The sequence below is a fragment of the Podarcis melisellensis genome, assembly GCF_964234715.1.
Source record: "Podarcis melisellensis genome assembly, chromosome: 8".
Lineage (NCBI taxonomy): Eukaryota > Metazoa > Chordata > Lepidosauria > Squamata > Lacertidae > Podarcis > Podarcis melisellensis.
Genome location: NC_138540.1, coordinates 51,600,002 through 51,614,515, shown reverse-complemented (window position 1 = coordinate 51,614,515; position 14,514 = coordinate 51,600,002). Strand labels below are relative to the sequence as shown.

The 14,514-nt window shown below is 45.4% G+C and overlaps 1 protein-coding gene across 1 annotated transcript in view; it reads right to left on the bottom strand.

Moving 5' to 3' along the window:
* The window catches only part of SMPD3 (sphingomyelin phosphodiesterase 3), a 116,062-nt gene extending 110,719 nt beyond the window's left edge, over positions 1-5,343 (bottom strand). The window contains exon 1 of the mRNA XM_081920328.1: positions 5,170-5,343. The gene's annotated coding sequence lies outside the window, so the exon portion shown is untranslated. The remainder of the gene's footprint in view (positions 1-5,169) is intronic.
* Between the last annotated feature and the right edge of the window lie 9,171 nt (positions 5,344-14,514).

The window sequence follows — 14,514 nt, the reverse complement described above, 5'->3', positions numbered from 1 at the left end:
TACCACATTTACAAGTCTGGGTGCAGCAAGCTTGCTTAAACAAAAACAAAGGTTTATATCTGTTATTGTTCCTTGCTGGGTTAGGTTACTTGGGAGACCGGGATTTGTTAAGTCAGTAACAGGAGGGGCAAAGTGGTTAGCCCTGACCCAGATGCCAAACTGTTGAAGCCACTACAAACCTGCAAAGGAGAATTCCTTGAGCAAGGTCTAAAGTGATAAGGGAGGCTCCCTTGAGTGCAAAGAGAGAGAGCAGCAAGCTGCCTTTCAGCTATGTCTCTTGGGCAGGGTATGCGCCAGGGGAAAGGAGTTTAACCGGGGCGACAGCTGTGGAAAGCAACAACTTTGCCTTTTGTAGCATGCTGCTGCAGGCATATCTAAAACCATTGCCTGATAGGGTGGTTCATAAAAAAACTATTTTTTGAAAATGCCTGCTCCAAAGGTCTGGTCTTACTACACTAGGGATTATATAGCTATATCTGAAATTTCATGCATATCAGTTAATATCTTGACCCTGCTCCACTGAATTGAAATTTCAGCCTTCACGACATAGGAAAACGGCCAAGTAAACAGCTATTTTTGTGGAGGAGGGTCGAGATATTAACTGATATGCATGAAATTTCAGATATAGCTATATAATCCCTAGTGTAGTAAGATAAGACCTTTGGAGCAGCCATTTTTAAAAAAAGTTTTTTATGAACCGCCCTACTGCCTAAACAGGGTTCAAGGGCAGGTCTTGATGGAGCCTGGATTCACAGGGCTCAGACTTGGAAATTACTTGAGCATTCTTCACTCCCGTATTCAGCAATATGGGAAAGGGGAAAGCCACCCATGAAGAAAGCAGAAGCAATTCCTCAGGGCGGCAGGCTCAGGACCATTGAGAGAGGAGGCAGATCTGGCCCCCCAAGCAGCAAGCTGCTCATTGCCCGCCTCCTCCACTGCCTCCTACCCCCCTCTCACATCCTCCTCTGTCTCTGTCCACCCCCACTGCCACTGGCACACACCCCGGCCTCTATTTCAGGCCTCCTTTTTCTCCCCTTTTTCTCAGCAGTTGGGGTGGAAGCAAAAGAGGAGCTTGCATCAGGGGCCGGGGAAGAGTCAGTATCAAGGTGGGAGAGGCAGCACTTTCCATTTGGGCTCAAGGGCAAAATGTGCTGGGCCAGCCCTGATATGGGAGCACCTCTCCCTCAACATGCATGCATACAACATAAATGTGCTGTGTATTCCACACACACCCCTGCATACGTCCATTATGGATGCGACCAGGGTGCCAGTGACAGTGGCAATATGTGCCTATAGATGTCCCTTTAGTGCAGGAGTGAGGAACTTGTGGCTCTCAATATGTTATTGGGCTCCCAGTTTCCCATTAATCCCTGGCCATGTTAGCTGGGACTGGTGAGAGCTGAGGTCCATTGACACCTGAAAGGCACCATGTCCCTCCTCTCTAGTGTTTTGGGAGCTGCTCTTGTGGGCGCAGCAAGCACTCCATTAGACACATTGGGAAAGTGGTTCTAAGAGCTGGACCAGATGAGCAGAACCCTTGTGCCGAGATGTACCACTGCAGTCGGGGGGGGGGGGGGACTCGTGTTTGAAACATCTTCACTTAAAAAACATTGCCTCTTAATTAAGATATGGTCAAAAAGTACAAGCCTAGAACCTTCTCCTTGACATGCTAATTTTAGGCGTGAATAGTGCATTTAATGTGTGTATGGCATTTATACAACTGACACCCCTCCCCTCCGTTTCAAGCAGTGGTTCTCAGCCTGTGGGTCCCCAGATGTTGTTGGACTACAACTCCCATCATCCCTGAGCTCTGGCCTTGCTAGCTAGGGGTGATGGGAGTTGTAGTTCAACAACATCTGGGGACCCACAGGTTGAGAAAGGCTGGGTAGCATGAAACAGTAAAGCCCAGTACCACATGGGAGATCTACTCTTCTGTTTTATCTCTCAGCTGACTCTATTTTCTGTACAGTGAGGGTTGTGGCTCTGTAGTACAGCATCTGCTTTGCATGCAGACAGTCCTAGGTTCAATTTTTTGTCATCTTTAGGTTGGACTGGGACAGACTTCCCTGTTTGAAAGCCCAGAGAGCTGCTGCCAGTCAGTGTAGCCATTACTGAGCTAGATGAGCCAAAGATCTGATTCAGTATAAGGCAGCTTCCTATGCTTCTGTGGGCGGCATAAGAACTATATACCTGCTTCCCGTAAAGTGTCAAAACAGTGACAGATCTGGAGGCTGATTTCTTACCTTCAATAACTACATGGCTGAATTCCTAAGCTACTCCTTGTAACGAACCCACAGGTACAACGGTGGCCACCCGGACAGTATAAAACAATAATCATAGAATTGTAGAGTTGGAAGGGTAACCATGAGGGTCATCTAGTCCAGCGCCTTGCAATGCAGGGGTCTTTTGCCCAATGTGGGGCTCAAACTCACAACCTTGAGATTAAGAGTATCATGCTCTATATATTGATTAATCCCATTCTCTAAAATGGATGCATTGAGGGGAAACACTTATTCATTCTGTTGAAAGGGGTCAAAAAGACAGGTGGTTGTCTCCAACTGAAGTCTAATGGACATGACAAATTTAGGTACATCAATTCCAGTAGGTCTACTTTGAGTAGAACTTAGTTGGAGACAACTCAGCAGGCATAGGCAAACTCAGCCCTCCAGATGTTTTGGGACTAAAACTCCCATCATCCCTGACCACTGGTCCTGTTAGCTAGGGATGGTGGGAGTTGTAGTCCCAAAACATCTGGAGAGCTGAGTTTGCCTATGCCTGACTCAGAGGCTAGGAATGTTCCATTTATTGACACTATGCTATACCTAGTTAGCCAATTATCCTTTTATACAGCAGGCATTTTACTACACATGGCGGTGCCCCCCCCCCAACATCTGAACATTGGTATTGGCATCCTAAGCACGCAATAAAGTCCACAGCCCTTTATATGGGTTTATTTAACCTGGACTGATTATCATCCCCCGTTCTGCACTCACAGTTATACTCTTAAGTGTTATGCTACTACAGTGAGCCAAGACTCTCCACTCCCCCTAGAAGCATGAAAGAAGGGGCGAGGTGGTGGTGAACCCAACCACAGTAATCATGGGTAAAACAAGGCAGTTAAGGTACATAAAGAAGGACCAGATTCAGTAAGTTACTTTGAATGATATAATCCCAAGAATCACAAAGAGTATTTGGAAACATAAAGGACACGACACCAACCCCAAAGGGACCTCCCCTTTCTGTGTTCCTTCACTGATCTGCAAGCCTTTCTTCTTGACCAAGATGCTCTTACACTGGCACATTCTGAACACACGCCAGCTGCCAGATACAAAAATGCCCAGCTGGATATGAAATCTTCTTGACTCTGTTCCTGCAGGATCCCAGAAAGAAAGGGGGGGCATGAACAAAATATTGCCAGGAAAGCCTTTCAGGCAGAGAAGCCTGCACAAGAGAGCCAAATGGGCAAACACACCAACAAAAGAAGCACAGAGCTTTGCTTTTTTTAAAAGAAAAAGAAAGAAAATGGCAAACAGAACCATTCATGCAACAATCAAATCAAATAAAAATGGCTGACATTATTAAAAGACACACACAGAGATACAGATACACACCCACCAGCTTATCCTGAAATAAACCACCTTTGTTCTGGGTCCTGGCTGGTTATTGTTGTGATACACATTTTATTCTGACCATTTTATCAACAGATATTCTGAGTACTTTTGACTTCCAGTGCAGTGCATGCTGCAGATTATCTGTCAGATGGGCATCCTGGATAGAACAGTCCAGAGGTAGGCTGCAAGAAAGACAAAGCCATATGGCAGAGAGCTAATTGGTTTGCGTTTGGCTCCCTCCTGGATTAGGCAGGGCTTCTCTGCTAGTTTTGCATCTCTTTCCCCCACAGCCAAAGGCAAATCATAGGAGGTATTTGCGTGGCCCCATGATTCATTGGCATGGGAAGCATGCTGCTCCTTGATTAAACTTCAATCTCTCTGTCTCTCGTTTTCCACGCCCAGATAAGCACTTCGCCGAGTTGCCCCTGCTGTGCTGCTGACCTCTTTTTACTCCTTGGCGACTGAGAAAACCGTAAGGCGACAATAATCTACCCAGCACCAGAACTGCCAGCAGCACAACCCACCCGGTGCGGGACAAAGGCTTGATCTGGGCACCAGAACGGAGAGTCCGGGAGAGGGGTGCGATATCAGCACAGAGGCAATGTTCCTGGCTTGATGGCATATGGCATTGCTCAGTATTCACAGCCAGCCCTGTCGCCAGGCACAGAAGTCTGTGGCGTGAACCACTGGTGTGCAACAGACAGTAGCAAAAAATGAAAGAAAAGGAAAAACCAAATCACAAAGGAGAGGGCAGGTCTGCCGTTCGGCCATAAGCACAGCCACGCTGGATTTCCCCCACCGCCTCTCTGCTCCGAGGGATCAACGCCCAACCCAGCTTAGCTTTCTCTCCACCCACCTACCTCAGTCAAACAGTGCTGAATGAGAAAATATTAATCTGTGGAAGAAACTTAACCGTAGATTTTGAGGGAGATTTGAGGGGTGGGGGAGGCAGGTTGGTGAGACGGACTGTACGATGCAAGGGAACCATTTTGCAATCTGGGCTGCCCACCGCCTCCTACTTATGGCTGTAGTAGTGACTCTACTCCACGCTTTACCCCGCATAGTACTATCTCCCCGCAGACGTGCCTGCAGGGACTTGTGGACCGACTCAGCGCACCCCTCAAGTTATTCTTTTTTTAAAAAAAATTATAATTGAGGTGGGGGCATCCTCAGTCTCGCCACCACTCGCGTGTCCCCGCCTCAATGCATAAAAGGAATAAAGCCGCGATCTGCTCGCCTGTTCGCGGTGCCTTCTGGACGCAAGGAGTGTCTGTGCGCGCCGAGGCTTAAGCAAACACACAAAGGATATGGAATACATACACCCTTCCGGAACAGCAGAGGCAGGCGCTTGGGGAGGGGCAGCAGCATGGACCACGTTCCCTTTTTCCTTACTCCAGATCGCCTTCCCCACGCTGGAACTCCACACCCGCGCGCAACAGCAGGAAGGCGAGCAGAGCAGCCACGCGAAAAGCAAGATCCCTTTGGATCGCTCCCTTTCTCAAATCCGTATACACACATACACACATTTATATATATTTGCATAGGTGCAATCGCTTACTGTGCGTGGCAGTGGAGGAAGCCGGATCCCAGTCCCATGCCGCCAGCTAAGGGAGCAGCAGCAGCAGCCGGCGGAGCCTCCTTAAGCGCGAGCGAGGCTCAGCACCTTTGCGCTGAACAGCTCCACACACAGCCTACCCATGCGCGTCGCTTCTCTTGCACCAGCCGCCGTGGCCACCGCAGGCTCCATCCTTCATCCCCGCCCAACTCCGCCCCCGGCTTCTCCCATTGGATGCGCCGCCTGGCTGATTGATGCTGAAGCGATCGTTCCAATTCCACCCCCTCTTTCTTCCCCAAAACACACACACACACGAGTGACGCCAGCCAAAGGAGGAAACTATTTCTCCCAAGCGGGAGTCTAAGAGGAAGGTTTGGACTACACCTCCCAGCCACCTCTGCGGCGGATCGCTCTCTCGCACGCGCCTCTGCAGCAGGGGGCCCTGGGATTTGTAGTGCTTGCCTGCCAGGAGGTATTCCCCCCCCCCCCAACGAGACAGCCAGGCTCCTATCTCCCGGTGTGCAAGATAAGGTATCGAGGGAAGGTCCTGTAACCAATAAAGTGACTGAGGTCCATTTAAAAATTACATGGAGGGGGTCTCAAAGGGGTAGCTGTAAGAACTGGGTTGGTATTAAAGCCATGATTTCTTTGGAGTAATAATTATAACCCCTTGAAATCTGCTTTGAATTTGAGCACAATCTTATTAGCACATAGTTAAGTACATGTTTCTATTTAAGCTGTAAGCCACCTTGAGTCCCTGTCTGGGGGAAAAGGTGGGATATAAATAAATACAATAATACATAGATAGATGATAGATAGATAGATAGATAGATAGATAGATAGATACATACATACATACATACTCCTTTGCTGTACTTCCAAATATGCCTGTGGACATATTATTTTAGCAATCAGTTTTCAACAAAATTATTGAGTGGCCTGAAAGCAGGAATCCCTTGCAAACAGTGTGGTTCCAGTCCCCAGGCCAGCATCTGGTTTACAGTGGGGATAGGAGAGCCAGAGCATCTGAAATCCAGCACTCAGCAGAGTTGAGGATATAAATAAAGATGCCTCTTGAGGTAATTAGGAGGGACAGAGTAAAAGCAAGCAAGGATGTTGCAGTGCCAGATGCTCTTTTTTAATCCTTGAGGCTAGTGGTCAAGCCAACCATATGGCCAGTTGTGTCTTCCAGATGTATAAATGCACATAATTGCTAAAAAGTGAAATGGAGCACTGTTATTATCATGTGCCTTTTCCTCAGCTTTCTGGAATAGAGCTGAAATGGACTTGTGAGACGTTGATGTTTCGCATCACAAGAAACCTGCCGGATCAGACCAAGCACTCATCTAGTCCAGCATCCTGTTTTCACAGTGGCCAACCAAATGCTGTAATGGGAAGCCTGCAAGCAAGACATGAATACTTTCTCCACTCATGTTCCCCAGCAGCTCGTATTCAGATATTTGCCACCCCTGGCACTGGAGGTAGTCCATAGTCATAATGGCTAGTGGACATTGGAAGCCATATACTCCAATGATCCCTTTTAAAGCCCTCCAGGTTGGCCACCACTGCATGAAAACCACAATTTAATTTATTATCTTTTGAACCTGCAGGCAAACATTTGGAGTTGGGGAGGATTTTGATGCACATGTAATGTCTTGTGAGGCCTTCTAATTTCATTCCCTGTTGCCTGTATCCAGGCATCTTTGCCTCTCTGCTTTCTGAGGTCCAGGATTCTCAACAGCCCCTTGCCATGACAGGCAGTGGAGCAGGTGAGTGACAAGCAAGGGGGAGGGATGAAGTGAGGCAGGGGGAACACCATCACACCAGGAAATTTAAAGTTGTAGCGTGGCTTCCCAAGTTGAACCCCAGCAATCCTGCTGTGTCTCTGCAGGAGAACTGATATCTCCCTTAAGCATCCTTCAGGGTGCTTCAGAAGATAGGGGTGGGGAAGAAATTGGATTCCGTCTGCATTTAAAGAAAAAGCAAGCCAGTTCACACTTTCCCAAACAATATGTGAACCGAAACACAACCGTCTATTAAAATTCTCAGTTCTCCAGATTTTGCAATGCAGTTCTCTAGCCACTATACTAGGGTAAACATGACTGAGTTGAATTACCTTTTAATGATTATCTTATATGCTTTTACCTTTTTGTATTTTAATTTGTTGAGTCCTGGGCAGGGGCCCCCCAGGATATTTATTTATTTATTATTAAATTTGTATACTACCCTATACCCATTGATGCCAGGGTTAAATATAATAATAATGTAGGTTCATTGATTTCAATAGGTCTGCTCCGAGTAGGACTTCATTTAACACATTTATTCATATATAACCCACCTTTCTTCTGGTACAGAACCTAAGGCAGCTCACAGCATAATTCAAAACACATACAACTGAAAACAGAGAATAAATATATATATTAAAAAAAATAATTCAGTAACTCTATTAAAAAACAACACTGAAAGCCACTTGAAACTAATGATAATAATAAAATATAATTGACAGCCATTGGCTATTCTGGGGACAAACTGAGAAGCCCCTGCAGACTTGAGGCTTGAGCCAGAACCAGTTGCCATTTTCTACTACTACTTTGGATTTCTCCTTGCTAAGGGTGCACTTAGTGTGATATGAGGCTCTTTCAGTGAATCTTGGCAGCTCTCAAGCTGCAACAGGAGCGGAGAGTTCTTATCCCCCAAACAATGTTCCAAGTGCAGTCAGCACACAAAGCAATATGGTGAAAATAAATTGCTCTATAAGTGAGTTTGAAAAGAGGGGGAGAGAGAAACATTTTAAGAGAACAATCCAAATTCTGTACAGTGAAAAGGAAGACAATGTTCTTAACAGAGAAAGAGCAAAAAGTAGAACAGAAACAGAAGAATGGGATTGGGGCATTGGTCAGAGTTTCCCCAAATGTCCTTAGGCAAATTTTGGATGGATAAAATGAACATCCACCTGGCATGTAGGCATCTTAGGAGGTCGATGGCAGGCTGGGAAGGCTGGTGCTCCCATCCAGTATCCTTGGGCAGTTGCCAAGGCTCTGGCTGTACAACCGGGGCCACTACCATCCTACATTGGATCTCAAGATTAGTGGGGAAGTGCCTAGCACTGCCCAGGAATTTTTAGAACCCAAGGAATATAATAGCGGTTTTTAAATGGATGGTGTAATTTCTGAATTTGGACCCATCTTACCAAAAATTGGGTGACGTTGTGCCAAAGCCACATTTGGGCTTGCCATCTTGATTCAAAATGGTGCCCAGTATCCAGACATGAATGAAGACTGCTGCCCCCACCCACTTAAGGAACTTGAATGCAGAGTTTTGCAATGATATCTCAAGAGATAGCAGAACCTATTCCAAAAACTGGACGAAGTCACATCAAGGTCACTTTTTAGTCTGCCACCTGAATTCAGAATGGCCCCCGGCCTTAAGACGGCCACCCCCATCTTGGGAACCCTAATGCCAAGCTTGGCGGTGATACCTCAATAAGTAGCCAAACCTGTAGAGAACAGATGGATGGACAGATGGACAGACAGGGGGTTGTGGTGAAGAAACCAAATTAGAGGTTCCTTGTGTAGCCCCACCCCACAGCATGTTTTTGTTTTTGCTGTAGTTTTAACTGCTTCTGTGATGCATTCTTTCTCCTCTTAAAATAAGCCAATTAATAAATGTGTGTTAAATTAATTTAATGCATACATGCACACATAAAATTCAAGGTTAGATAGCTGTTGTTGTTTTAATGATGTTTACATGGCAGACACTTAAAAAAAATAAAGCAAATGCTCAAGAATATTATTCATCAATACAGTTTCAGTCAGTGGCTAAAAATTAGATTCAATCAGACAATATTTTGGGGGCCGGGAGGCACTTTCTATTGTAAAGCAGAAGGGGAGAGTAAGGAATCAAGGAGCTCTTGACTGCATCTGAGGACACAGCGGGAACTTTGCAAAGCTTTCTTCAGTCCAATACCAGCAATTACCTTTTAATCACTCTTTTATATTCTGCAACATGACTTTGGATGGCACAGAATGGTATCGTGGCTGAGCACAACATTGCTGCAAAATACAGTAAAATTAAGGGAGACTTTCTATTCTTGAAAAATAGGAAAGGCTTCCTGCTGAACAGACAGGGCATAAGAAGTTCTGCCATTTATCCTGAATCAAATCTGCTGTCGTGTCTCTTCCTTCTGCCTTATGCTTCATAACAGCCAGAAGAGATGTTGCATGTAATCAGATCTCCACGTTTTCTTTAAAGGGAGTGGGGAGGCAATTCTGATTGCAGCAGCCCTGTGCTCCCCAGTGCTGTTTTCCTGATCTAAATTGCCCCCCTCCCGTTCTCCAGTGCTGCTGTAAGAAACCCTTGGAAGAAAACACAGGGGGTGATAAAGGAACTTGCCTATTCCCACATCCCCCAGCTTCAGGGGACAATTTGATTGGAAGAACCACAGACCCAGGGGCTGAAAATGGTCTCCCAAGCACTCTGTTTGGCCCTTGGGTCTCTCCCTTCACCCCCCCTCCCCTGCCCTGATTCACAACCTAAAAGTATTTTTGCCTGGCTAGGATATGTCCTTGAACTCTGTCAATGCCTCCTGCTTGCCCAAATAGAACAATGTGTCGGTATTAACACAAGGTTAAAACTGCCCCTTCAAATTCAGGTTCAAACTTCACTCTCATGACTACTCTGGAGTTTGTTTGGTTTTTTAACCTCTAGGATTGATAGTGAACATCCCACATGATGCCTATTGTGGCTCTCTGCTTCATCAACTACCTCGGGTACTTTCCATAGGAGCTGTGTAAATCTTCCTGTGTAAATGTCTCCCTGTGCTGGTATCACATGCACCCAAATTATGAAGGTGAAAATGTGGGCTGTGTGTGCTCTTATAAAGTAACAAGGCCACTATTTTCTAATGCCGCAGGGCTCAGGGAGCAGATGACTCAGATTTTGACAAGGAATCAAGCTCTTGTTTCCTGACACTTATGTTAAGCCAGCAGCTTCTTTAGAACATCCTTTTGCGGGGCACATTATCTAAGTGCAAGCTGGAACCAAGAGTCTTCAGAGTTTTCTTAGAAATTTGCAGCGACGTAGCTGTATGGATTTCCCTGGGCTCCAAAGGGAGGGGGTTTCACGGACCCAGTTTGGAGTGGAATGGTATTGTAAAATTAAAACATCCTTGCTGTGTAGGCCATGGGTGATCAGGCCTGAGACACACAGTACAGGATTTTTTCTTTTACTCTCTCACACAAACACATACCAAGGACCCGGTATAGGGATCCTGTAACAAGCAAAAATGCTGCAGACACAGGGCTTTCTGACTGGCTGCCTTGTCATGATGAAAATGCATATTATATTTTTAAGCATGGTGTTAGTAAGCTGGCAAAGCTAATAAGCAGAAGCACCAGGGCCAACTTGTGTATTTGGCAACCTAGTAAGTTAATGAGACATTTATGCTCATGATATATTAACATATAATGCTTTATTCTGTTCTATCCTTTTAAAAGTAATGTTCCATTTTTAATCCAGTTGGATCAACTTTGATAAAAAATAACTTATTATACCTTAGCAACTGCATGGCAACCAGGGCAGAGCAGTTACGTGTGTATGTACGTGTGTGTGTGTGTGTGTGTGTGTGTGTGAATAGATTTTGTTTACAGAAGGGTGAAGAAGTGAAGAAGCAGGTGTGACCTAGCAGATGAGCAATGTCAGCAGTCTGGACTTTGTTACTTTACAAGGCGGAAACTTTGGGCCTCTGCAAAGGGAGGGGTGTTCATGTTCGGGCAGCAGGAGAACAAATCAGGAAAGAGAAGGCGTCTCAAACACAACTGCACTTTATTGCTACGTAACAAGAATGGGGGGGAGGACTTGCTTAACAGCACAGCATGTGAACGACAGGACTTCAAGAGGTCCAAAAAGCAGTGCACTAAAAACACAGCCAGTGGCGTAGAGTGGGGGGGTGCAGGGGGGGCCCGGCCGCACCGGGCGCAACATCTGGGGGTTAGGGTTAGGGGGCACAAATCCACGGGTTAAGGGGCGCAAATCCATGGGTTAGGGGGCGCAAATTACTTGCCTTGCCCCGGGTGCTGACAACCCACGCTACGCCACTGAACACAGCGCCCCCTGGCATATATCACAGTTCCCACGTCCAACACTGAGGCAAACTTGGATTTTGGTGATGCTGCTTTTGCAACCGAATGGCATTCTAGATGCTGTGCTTTGTCACCCCACGTATGTATAATGGCAGTTCTTAGTGCCAATTCATAGAAGGAAATTTGGGTGGAGAAGCCAATGCAGAGTGAAAGCAATTTGGAGCAGAGAAGTCCGAGTGGAACTGAGAAAACCAGTTGCTCTGTGTGGAGCATCTGCTTTGCATGCAGATTGTCCCAGGGTCAATCTCCAGCATCTGTAGGTACATTGGGAATGTCCCCTGTCTGAAATCCTGAACAGTTGCTGCCAGTCAGTGTAGAACAGGCATAGGCAAACTCAGCCCTCTAGATGTTTTGGGACTACAACTCCCATCATCGCTGACCACTGGTCCTGTTAGCCAGGGATGATGGGAGTTGTAGTCCGAAAACATTGGGAGGGCCGAGTTTGCCTATGCCTGCTGTAGAGCAGTGATTCCCAAAGTGAGCAGCAGCAGCACCCCCTGAAGGGTGGTAGGATTACCTGGGGGGGCCCACTAAGAGGCAAGATGGTTGCAGGGGGCACTGGAGGTGTAAATGACTTAACAGACTTAGAAAAGCTAGTATCACTGGATCAAGTTCTTCAGTTTTGTTGAATTAATTTAACTGGATTTTGAATAAGTGTGTGATTAACTGTTACTGTTTTGAAGTTTATTGCATTATTATCTTCCTTGGTGGCTCATGAAAACTGCTAGTCTGGATAATGCTTTTTATATGGTAGAGCAGGGAGGGGGGCTGGGGGTGAGTTTATGGAGCCAAGGGGGCAGTGGCCCAAAATTGGGGAATCACTGGTGTAGACAATACAAAGCTAGATGGAATAATGGTCTGGAACAATACAAGGAAACTTCCTACATTCCCGTGATCCTGTGCCAAACTTTCTCTATCATAATCCTTCTATCGATGTGCATAACTGCAAAGAGCAACATCAGAGAGGCAACAAAAGAAGACCCACAACTTAAGGGTTCCAGCCTAATCCACCTACTTCTGATGCCTTGGCAAAAACTCCACAAAATCCTGACTATTTGCATCTGCAGCACTAGAAGGACCAGGCAAATCCTCTGGGTAAATAGCTCGCTGTCTAATGCAGCTGCCAGAATTTAGCCACAGGCCTAGCCTGAAGCTGAGACAAGTCTGGAGGTAAGGTCAAGGCACGAACGGGAAGCAAAGCTAAAGAGGACCAAGGGAGCGCAGCATGTCCTCATGGCATTAAGGAGACAGTCTGGCAGTCTCCGTTCAAGGCCACTGCAATGTTATAACATCAGTGGGAGTGTGCAAGACTCCCCAACCCCGTCATTTAATTATTTTCTTGTATATATATTTTTATTAAGTTTTCTGTTTTACAATTTAAGATACTCATTTTACATCCTTAAGATATCAATGACTTCTCTTCTTCTCTTTCCATGGTTCATTTCACATATCATAAATCCCTGCATATTTTACAAAAACTGTACCATCCAGTATTCCATTGTTGCATCCATCAAAACTTACTTACACTGTTGAATTTATCTTAATGCTGCCAGCGTTTTCAGCTGTACACAATTATTTCCCATATATTCAATAAACGTTTTCCAATCTTCTTTAAACATGTGTTGTTCTCATTCTCTTATTCTAAATGTTAAGTCTGCAAGTTGTGCATATTCTGTCAACTTAAGTTGCCATTCTTCTTCAGTTGGGACCTCGCTCATTTTCCATTTTGGGGCTAACAAAACATGGGCAGCAGTGATAGCATACATAAATAACCTTTTTTTTGACACATGGGAATTTCAGTCTGAATTATCCCCAACAGAAAGGACTCTGGGTTTTGGAGAGAAAGTACTTTAAAACATTTTTTTTCAATTCATTATGGGTCATTTTCCAATACTCTTTTACCCTTTTGCAAGTCCACCACATATGAAAGAACGTTCCCGCCACCTCTTTGCATCTCCAGCACTTATTTGATTCAGTCTTATACATCTTAGCAATCATATATCTTCATTTAATTATTCTCTACTATTTTCAGTATAAACTATTCCTTTTAATTCATTAAAGCAGGGGTAGGTCACCAGTGGCCCTTCAGATTCTGTTGGACCAATTCTCGCTGCTGGGATCAGGAGTAGGTTCCCTCCTGGTAGTTCTGCTGCCCTTGTGTATCTGGGTGGTGGGAGGAGAGGGCATTGTCTGTGGCAGCCCCTAAGTTGTGGAATTTCCTCCCTGCAGAGATTTGCCTAGTACCTTCATTATATAGTTTCGCTTGTATGCTTAAGGCACAACATTTTACCCTAGCAATTGTCTCTGTGCTTGTATCCCAGCTTGCATTGTAATTTGTTTTAAGCTGTTTTTAATATTGTGTTTTTAAATTGTTGTAACCTACCCTGAAACCTTAGGGTGAATGGCAGGTAAAAAATTAATTTTAAAAATTGTGTTATTATTTCATCAAAGTATTTGTATACTCCTTTCTCACGTAACATCAGTGCAGTGAACATTCATCATAAACTAATCATAATCTCTGACTCATGGCCATGTTGGCTGGGGCTTATGGGAGCTGCAATGCAGCTATACCTGGAGACCCAGAGGCTATGCATTTGTTATGAATTTGTATGAGAAACATGGTTGGTTCAATACTTTTGCATTCATTTTCATTACATATTTCTTGCCTTTCTTGTGGTGGCTGTGGGAGCAGAGCAGATTTCAGTCACCGCTACTGCCAATAGCCGTCTTGTTTCCCCATAATGCTCCATCTATTGCATTGTTCTGAGGTATTTCTTTTTCTGAGGAGTGGCAATGGCAGTCAAAATAAAGGTGTTGTTTTTTTTTTTAAAAAAAAGGCTTCTGATTGTCCAGAATGGCAAAATATCTAGGGCATTCTGGGAAAATAAAATAGCAGCCACCAGGAATAGTCACCATGTCTTGGGACCCATCAGCTCTATCAGGAACTGGCATGATTTGGCAACGCCAGATGCAAGAGGAGGAGGAGCAGATTGGGAGGGTGGCTGGAAGGGATAGTAGAGAGAGACTTTCCCCTTGTGTTTCAAGATGTCAGAAAGGAGGGAGCATCATGGAGAGAGGAGTCCTTTGACCAACCAAAGAGAGGGGCTTAACAGGAGGCAGTGGTGACAGAGCTGGAGTAGAAGGGCAGGAGACTGCCTTGTTGTCAAGAATCAGGTGTTTCCTTCATAGCTGGGATCAGATGCACCTG